The sequence below is a fragment of the Rattus rattus genome, chromosome X, assembly GCF_011064425.1.
Source record: "Rattus rattus isolate New Zealand chromosome X, Rrattus_CSIRO_v1, whole genome shotgun sequence".
NCBI lineage: Eukaryota > Metazoa > Chordata > Mammalia > Rodentia > Muridae > Rattus > Rattus rattus.
This window is the reverse complement of record NC_046172.1, coordinates 50,106,090-50,115,452: the sequence shown is the minus strand read 5'-3', so window position 1 is coordinate 50,115,452 and position 9,363 is coordinate 50,106,090. Positions and strand designations below refer to the sequence as shown.

At 35.8% G+C, this 9,363-nt stretch overlaps 1 pseudogene; it reads left to right on the top strand.

The window, feature by feature from the left end:
- Positions 1 to 6,325: 6,325 nt before the first annotated feature.
- On the top strand, positions 6,326 to 8,940 carry LOC116887888 (annotated as a pseudogene).
- Positions 8,941 to 9,363: the final 423 nt, after the last annotated feature.

Here is a 9,363-nt window from a genome sequence, read left to right as displayed (position 1 = left end):
GGGGTAAGAGTCTTGAACACATGGGCACTGGAGAAAATTTGCTGAACTAAACACCAATGGCTTATGCTCTAAGATCAAGAATCAACAAATGGGATCTCATAAAACTACAAAGCTTCTGTAAGACAAAGGACACTGTTGTTAGGACAAAACGGCAACCAACAGATTGGGAAAAGATCTTTACCAATCCTACAACAGATAGAGGGATTATATCCAAAATATACAAAGAACTCAAGAAGTTAGACCTCAGGGAGACAAATAACCCTATTAAAAAATGGGGTTCAGAGCTAAACAAAGAATTCACAGCTGAGGAATGCCGAATGGCCGAGAAACACCTAAAGAAATGTTCAACATCTTTAGTCATAAGGGAAATGCAAATCAAAACAACCCTGAGATTTCACCTCACACCAGTGAGAATGGCTAAGATCAAAAACTCAGGTGACAGCAAATGCTGGCAAGGATGTGGAGAAAGAGGAACACTCCTCCATTTTTGGTGGGATTGCAGACTGGTACAACCATTCTGGAAATCAGTCTGGAGGTTCCTCAGAATATTGGACATTGAACTACCTGAGGACCCTTGCTACCTCTCCTGGGCATATACCAAAAGATGCCCCAACATATAACAAAGACACATGCTCCACTATGTTCATAGCAGCCTTATTTATACTAACCAGAAGCTGAAAGAACTCCAGATGCCCTTCAACCGAGAGAGGATAGGGAAAATGTGGTACATCTACACAATGGAATACTACTCAGCTATCAAAACAATGACTTTATGAAATTAATAGGCAAATGGATGAAACTGGAAAATATCATCCTGTGTGAGGTAACCCAATTACAGAAAAACACACATGGTATGCACTCATTGATAAGTGGATATTAGCCCAAATGTGTGAATTACCTTAGATACACAAAACAAATGAAACTCAAGAAGGATGACCAAAATGTGAATGCTTCACTCCTTCTTTAAAAGGGGAACAAGAATACCCTTGGGAGGGAATAGGGAGGTAAAGTTTAGAACAGAGGCTGAAGGACACCCATTCAGAGCCTGCCCCACATGTGGCCCATACCTATACAGTCACCAAACTCGATAAGATAGATGAAGCAAAGGAGTGCATGCTGACAGCTACTGGATGTAGATCTCTCTTGAGAGACACAGCCAGAATACGGCAAATACATAGTCGAATGCCAGCAGCAAACCGTTGAACTGAGAACAGGAATCAGAGAAAGGACTGAAAGAGCTTAAAGGGGCTTGAGATGCCATATGAACAACAATGCCAACCAACCAGAGCTTTCAGGGCCTAAGTCACTACCCAAAGACTATATATGGACTGACCATGGGCTTCAACCTTATAGGTATCAATGAAGAGCACCAGTGGAAGGGGAAGCCCTTGGTCCTGCCAAGACTGAACACCCAGTGAACAGGATTGTTGGGGGGAGGGCAGTAATGGGAGGAGGATGGGAGGGGAACACCCATATAGAAGGGGTTGGGGGGGGTTAGGGGGATATTTGCATGGATACTGGGAAAGGTAATAACATTTGTAATGTAAATAAGAAATACCCAATTTAATAAAGATGGAGAAAAAAGTATGGTCTATTAGTTCTTTGTATTTCTTCAGTGTCTGTTATTATGTCCCCCCTTTTTGTTTCTGGCTCTGTTAACATGGATAATCTTCATCTCTGACTTATAGTTACTTTCAATAAGGATTATTCTATCTTTTCAATTTCCCAAAGAACACACTCTGTTTCAATAATTCTGTGTATTTTTCTATTTGTTTCCAATTCATTAATTTCAGATATCAGATATATTATTTCCTGACATTTACTCTCCTTGGGTGACCTTGCTTCTTTCTGTTCTAGAGCCTTGTGACATTCCATTAAGTTGCTTTTATGGGGTATCTCTAATTTCTTTTTTTCTCATTTATTTCTGTATTCTGAAATCTCAAAGAAACTCAGGACAAATGGATAACTTATTTAACATATCAGAAGCAGAATCTGGCTGCTAGTACCTGCAATATAATTCTGGCTCTTCGGAGCATTTCTTCTGCCCACTACATCCCTAAACATTTTTTTCCAGTGAGATTTGTCAGTTACAGGTTTCTCTTCTGTCATGGACCTCCAATTAAACCAGTCAATAGTCGATAACCCCCACAAGTTCTGTGCTATCACTGACCCAGCACATCATGCTTGCAGAGAAGATTATCGACTGAATGTTTTGTTCCTGGGTTGGTTTCCTTTCTCTCCACTTCGCGATGACCCTTCCAGTCTACCATCACACCCAGGTCCACTCCTCTTCCATTTCCTTTAAAAAATACCAAAAGGATCAGGACTCATGGGGATATCAGGTGAACACTATATCACATGTGACAACAAGAATACGCACAAATCCATACATCAAAGCTAGGCAAGGAAATTATCTAGTTGGAAAAGAATGGCAAGATCAGGCAAAACAGCAAAGACACACAAACTCACTATAGATTTCCTGTATGATTCCTTTCATGCACTAGAAGGTGACGCTGATATACAAAGGCGGTGAAGCCTTTGCATGTTACAGTTGTCAGCAATGCCATAAAAGAACACATACTGTGGAGAAGTCCTATGAATGTCACCAATGTGGTAAAGTCTTTTACTGTAGCAGCAATCTCCAATTTCTCTATGTATGTACTAAGTGCTAAGGACTTTCCTCTTAGCATAGTTTTCATTGTGTACCAAAAGTTTAGTATGTTATACATTCATTGTCATAGAATTCTAGGAAATCGTTCATTTCTTTCTGAATTTCTAACTTTTGACAGTGGTCACTTAGTATTTTGTTATTCCGTTTCTCTGAGTTTTTAGACTTTCTATTGTTTCTGTTGATTTTCTTTTCTTTTCTTTTCTTTTTGAATAAAACTCAGCCGATTTCATTGTAACAGGGGCTGATACAAGATTTCTGGAGTCTGACCCAGATCACTTTTTAGCCATATTAAGAACAGCATAATTTTAGCAAAAAAAAGAAAAAAGTATTCCAATAACAATGAACTCAGTCCCAAGTGCACAATAATTTAAGACATGCTTAGATTGAGATTATTTACAGGGAATATCTGGCTACTTTCACAAGAATGAATATTGTTGACTTGGAGATAATGCCCAAGATTTAGGGTATAAGGATCTTGACTGAGGTAAACATAATGTCCATTGGTGTCAGAATTTTTCTGGCAATTAGATAACATAAAAGTCACTTAGGCTGCTGTAAAGCACAAATAACATCATTCATAAGAATTGGTTTATGGTCTAAAACCATGGATGTCTGATAGTATGCAGGGGATTATTTCAATTCCTCGTATGTGTTGAGACTTATTTTGTGACTTGTAATGTCAACAATTTGGGGAAATGTTCAATGATGTACAGAGAAGAAGGTTTATTGTTTTGTGTTTGGGTGAAATGTTCTGTAGATACAATGTTAGGTTTATTTGGTTTATAAATGTCTGTTACCTCCAATATTTTTATGCTTAGTTTGTGGCTGGATAATGTGCCCATTGATTAGAGCAAGCTACTGAAGTTTCCTGATATCAATGTGTGTGTAGCCATGTGTAATTTAAATTTTAGTAGTGTTTCCTTTAACATGTGGGTGCCTTTGTGTTTTGTCATAGATGTTAAGAATTGAAAAAACATCATGTTGGTTTTATATTATGATTAATATAAAGTGCCTTTGCCATCTCTTTTGATTATCTTTGGTTTTGAGTCTATTTTTTAGATATTAGAATGGCTACACAAACTTTCTTTTAGGTCTATTTGAATAGAAAATTTGTACCTAACCTCAACTCTAATGTAATGTCTATCTCTGATGTTGAAATACATTTTGTGCAACAGAAATGTGAATCCTGTTTTTTTTTATTCTTATTTTTTGTTAATCCATGTCTTTTTATTAGAGAATTGAGCCCACTGATATTCACAGACACCAATGACCAATTATTGTAAGGTTTTGGCTTTTGTTGTTATTTTTGTTGGTGGTTGCAGTTTGTAGTGTGTGTGTGTGTGTGTGTGTGTGTGTGTGTGTGTGTGTGTGTGTGTGTGTGCTCATGCAGGCCCATGAATGCACTCATGCTTCGGTTTTTTTGTTTTGTATTGTTTTGTTTTGTTTTTTTCTAGTGTGAAATTATTTATTGCCTATTTTTCTTTGGTGTAGTTAACCTTTTTGGGTTGTAGTTTTATTTCTAGTACCTTGTGAAGAACTGGATTTGTAGATAGACTTTTAAAAGAAATATCTTGCTTTATCAATATAAAATGATTAAAGTTTTTGCTGTGAATAGTAGTCTGGGAAAGATTCTGCAGTCTTTTAGAGTCTCCAAGACATCTCGCCATGTTCTCATGGCTGTTAGACTCCCCGTTGAGTAATCTGCTATGATTCTAATGGATGTGCATTTATAATTTAGTTGCTTTTTTGTCTTAAATATGATGATGATGATGATGATGATTATCTTCATGTTTAGTGTTTTACTTATTATGTGATGAAGAGACACTCTTTTCTGGTACAATCTATTTGGTGTTCTATAAGTTCCTTATAGCTTTATAGGCATTTCCTTCTTTAGGTAAGGAAAATTTTCTTCTATGACTTCATCAATATTATTTCCTTAGCCTTTGAACTGGGAATTTTCTCTGTTTATTCTATTATTCTTAGGGCTTGGTCTTTTTATAACCCAGATTTCTTGGATGATTTGTTTTTTCTATATTTAACTTTTTCTTTTCCATATTTGTTTCTTCTATTGTATCTTCAATGCCTGATATTCTCTCTTCTGTCTGCTGCATTCTGTTGGAGATGTTTCTATCACCTGTAGGTTTTTCTAGATTTTTTTCATTTCCAGAATTCCCTGTTTGTGTTTTTTTCTTTACTACTTCAATTCTAATTATCAAGTCTTGAATTCATTTCTTTCCACTCTTTGCTTTTCTCTTAGACTTCTTTAAGATGTTGTTTATATCCTCTTAATTGTTTATCTTTTCCTGGTTTTCTTTGAGTAATTTATTAATTTCTTTTGATTGTTTGTATTTTCCTTGATTTATTTTAGTAAACTTTTCATTTCCTCTTTAAAGACATCTATCATCTTTATAAACTTGGTTTTAATGATACTTTCTTGTTTTTCAGCTGTGTTGGAATATTTTGAGTTTACTATAGTAAGATAGCTAGGTTATTATGCTGACACAGTGCTCTGAATGTTATTGTGTTCTTACACTGGCATCTAGGCATCTGAGTTTGTGGTGATTATTGGTGGTGTTGCCAATTTCTGACTTTTGTTTTAGCTTGTTTTGTTTGTTATGTTTATTTTTGATTTTTGATTTCGTAGCTGGCAGTTTTGCTCTTGGTTTCCATTTCCTTTCTGGTACTCTCGAGTGACCAGTGGTTGAGTAGAGGGTCTCTGCTTCAGTTGGGCACTGGCCTGATGATGGTCAGAATGGCACACAGAAATGGCTCTAGCAAGTTCAATGCATCATAGTGTCATAATTAAAAAGAAAAAGATGAAATATATTCTAATTCTCAATCTTAGCAAACTTTACATCACTTCCTCTTTGTCACAGTTCTCAGTAACAAAATTCATGATTAGGCAAAGGAAAATGTTTGAGGAAATGTCTCACCCACTGGAAGCTGGACAGATGGAGGAGACATTTTTCCTTTCAGAAAATGACCATTCCTGGATATGTAGAAATGTGATTCAGAGTACAAAAGGTACAAATATATATATTGCAGTCCAACACAATCATATTTCTCTGATTCTGGGGATAGCATCTTGCCTGTAGATGGTGTATTTTTGCTTATTATCACCAGCCTTTCATTGACATACAGTTTAAAGGGTAGACTAGGCCAAAATATTGGTAATAAAATTTGTTTTCACTTTAGGGGCTAAGCTCCACACTTCTGATAAGTGAAAATACTTCTGAGAAACAAAACAAAGCTAAATAAGCATATATAGTATTTTCTAGCTTTCCATTTTAAGGTAGAGGAGGCAGGTCCCTTTAAGAATATCCATTACATAAGCACATTCTTTTTAGGAAGAATCTTGGGTGAATCACAAGATTCTGCTGGAACTAAGGCACACTCAGAGATTCAAGTGTGCCTGAGAGAGGTTTGTTGGTGAAAGTTCAATAAGAGAGGATTGGGAAGTATCAGGGCCTTCTCCTCCAGTAATCCTAATGACTTTGGGCTCTCCCTTAGCCTCTTTCCTTCATTTAAACCCCAGTAATTTCCCCTCTTATGATTTTTCAGAATTGTGACCTTGACAACCTTCCTGGCCACGGTAGTGAGGTGTAGTTACCTGTGGTCAAAAGACAAAAAGCCCAGGTCTGCACAAGGACGTGGACTAGTGAGGCAAGACCAAAGACTAAGATGGAAGACAAGCTTTATAGAGTAAAAGTCTATGTCATGATGGAAGACAAGCAGTGGAAAGACATAGGTGCAGGACAAATTTCATCCAAATACATTGATCGGCTCCAGGGTATGTGCCTGCTTGTTCATTCAGAATCAGATGGCTCACCAATTCTGGAGTGCAAGATACAACCTAATGTGCCCTATCAGAAACATCAAGGGAAGGTAATCATTTGGTCTGAAGCTAAGAACCATGGTATGGCAATACATTTCCAGGAACCAAATGACTGTCAAGAGACCTGGGAAGTTATCTGCCAAGTTCAAGGTAAAGATCCAAATGTAGAACTCACACAATTATTTACTGATGATCTGGAAAGTTTTAAAGATATGCTGCTGAGTTGGAATAAAGTTGAGATGCCAAGCTGTGAACTCCATACACTTGAAAACATTGCAGATTTACTTTCTTTTGTCAATGAAGCACCAAGCCACAAAAAAGTTCTTACGCTGGTCTTGGAAAAAGAAGGTCACATTAAAAAATTGCTAGAGCTGTTCAAATCTTGTGAAAAACATCAGAACATAGACGCTTTACACTACTTAAATAACATCATTAAAGGAATCCTGTTTCTAGACAATATACGTTTATTTAACATTATGTTTTCTGATGAATTTATTATGGATGTGGTAGGATGCCTTGAATATGGCCCTGGTTTAGATGAGCCAAAGCAGCACAGGCAATTTTGACTCAAAATGTGAAATTCAAGAATGTTATGCAAATAACTCACTCCCAACTTAGGAAAAAAATACAACAGACCTACAGGATGCAATATATTTATGATATTTTATTACCCACACCATCCATATTTGAAGTAAATCTTCTTCATGATCTTAGCACTATGATTTTTTTCAACAAAATTGAAATAATTACCATGTTGCAAGAAGATGAACATTTTTTGCTCGAAGTTCTTGCTCAGCTAAAAGATAACACTGTAAGCAATGAGAGACGGCATGAATTGTTATTATTCTTCAAGGAACTTTGTGCATTTGCTAAGACATTACACTTTCAAAAGAAAAATACATTACTGAAAACACTAATAAAGCTAGGAATCATGAGTGCTCTGAAAGTTGTAGTACACATGCATGATTACCAAATACAAGTAGCTGCTTTAGAACTATTTGCTCATCTAGTAGAATATAGTCCACGTCTAATTCGAGCATATGCAATGAAAGAAGCTCAGTACAGTGAAGATAATGATGGCCTTCTCATTAATATAATGATCAAACAAATGACCTGTGATTCTGATCCTGAATTTTCACGAAGCATCATTTTGACAACAGTTCTCCATGCACTTCTTGATCCAGAAAATATGCGTGTCACAACTAAGGGGCGTGAAAGAAGAAAATTCCTGAATTACTTTTATAGACATTGCATGAATAAACTCATAGAACCAATTTTGTCTATAACAGTAGAAAATAATAGTGATGACAATAGGGTTAATATCTGTCCTGATAATTATCAAAATGCACAATTACTTGGTGCAATTTTAGAAATACTCACATTTTGTGTGCAGTACCACTCAAAATATGTAAAAAATTATATTATAAGCAAAAACTTGCTCAGCAGAATCTTGATACTGATGAGTTCAAAGCACACATTTCTGATTTTGTGTGCTATCCGGTTTATGAGAAAAATGATCGGCCTTAAAGACAAAATGTACAATCTTTACATAGTTGAGAAAAATCTGTTTGAACCAATTGTAAATGCTTTTATGCATAATGGACATCGGTACAATATGTTAAATTCAGCTATTATTGAGCTATTTGAATTTATAAGACAAGAAAACATCAAGTCTCTCATTGCAAACATTGTGGAAAAATTTTTTATGTTCTTTGAATCAATTCAGTATGTTCAGACATTTAAAGGGTTGAAAACTAAATATGAAGAGGAAAAAAAGAAGAAGAGAGAGAGACAATTAAGAAAGAGTTTACATAATATAATATACCAGAGAATACATTATAGACATATCAAAGCTATGGGGGTAAAAGTCAAGGCAGATATATTTTGTAGCCAGATCACAGATAAAGAAGAAGAAAGAGAAAAAGGAGGAGAAGGAGGAGGAGAAGGAGGAGGAGGAAGAGAAGGAGGAGGAGGAAGAGAAGGAGGAGGAAGAGAAGGAGGAGGAGGAAGAGAAGGAGGAGGAAGAGGAGGAGAAGGAGAAGGAGGAGGCGAGGTAGGAGGAGAAAGAGGAGAAGGAGGAGCTGTTCTATCAATGGGAAGTGATATTCCAAGTCGTTATGATATGTTTGTGAAAATTAAAGAGATGAATGAAGGAGAAAATGTAATAGAATGCCGAAAAAGAAAGTCATCTGCAACCTCTGAATATTCTACGTCTTGTGGTGCTATGTCTAATAATGGAATAAGTACAGTTTATTGTAGCAGTCTTGTTCCTTTAGTGGATTACCCATATGATACTGATGGTGAAGATGATGATGGTTCTTATGGTAACAATGAAAATGAAGAAGAAGAAGAAGAAGAAGAAGAAGAAGAAGAAGAAGAAGAAGAAGAAGAAGAACCCCCGAAAAAAAAGACCTTATTTTCATCCATAAAATAATATGAGGCTGTCAACTCAAAGTTCAAATAAAATTGTGTAGATATCACTAACTCAAAATATCATTTAAAATATTTCTCCTATGGACTTTTAGTTATGGTAGAATCCAGTGCAAAATAATAAGAGACCTTAATTTTACATAAAGAAAACCTTCCATAAATAGATGCGTATTATAAAATAAACAGCAACTAAGTTATAACTTCTTATAAAGAACATCTTACTTTAGCCACATGGTTCGAGAAGAGGAAAAATTTTAATAAATAATTCAATTTTTACTAAGGTATTAGAAGCATCTACAAAGGTTTTATTGAAAATCCTACTGTCAAAGAAGGGGTCTAGAAATGACATTCTTTCCATAAATTGGCATTTGTTTAGAGTATATTTTGATGTATTGAAGACAAAATAACATGAGACTTTTCAACATTT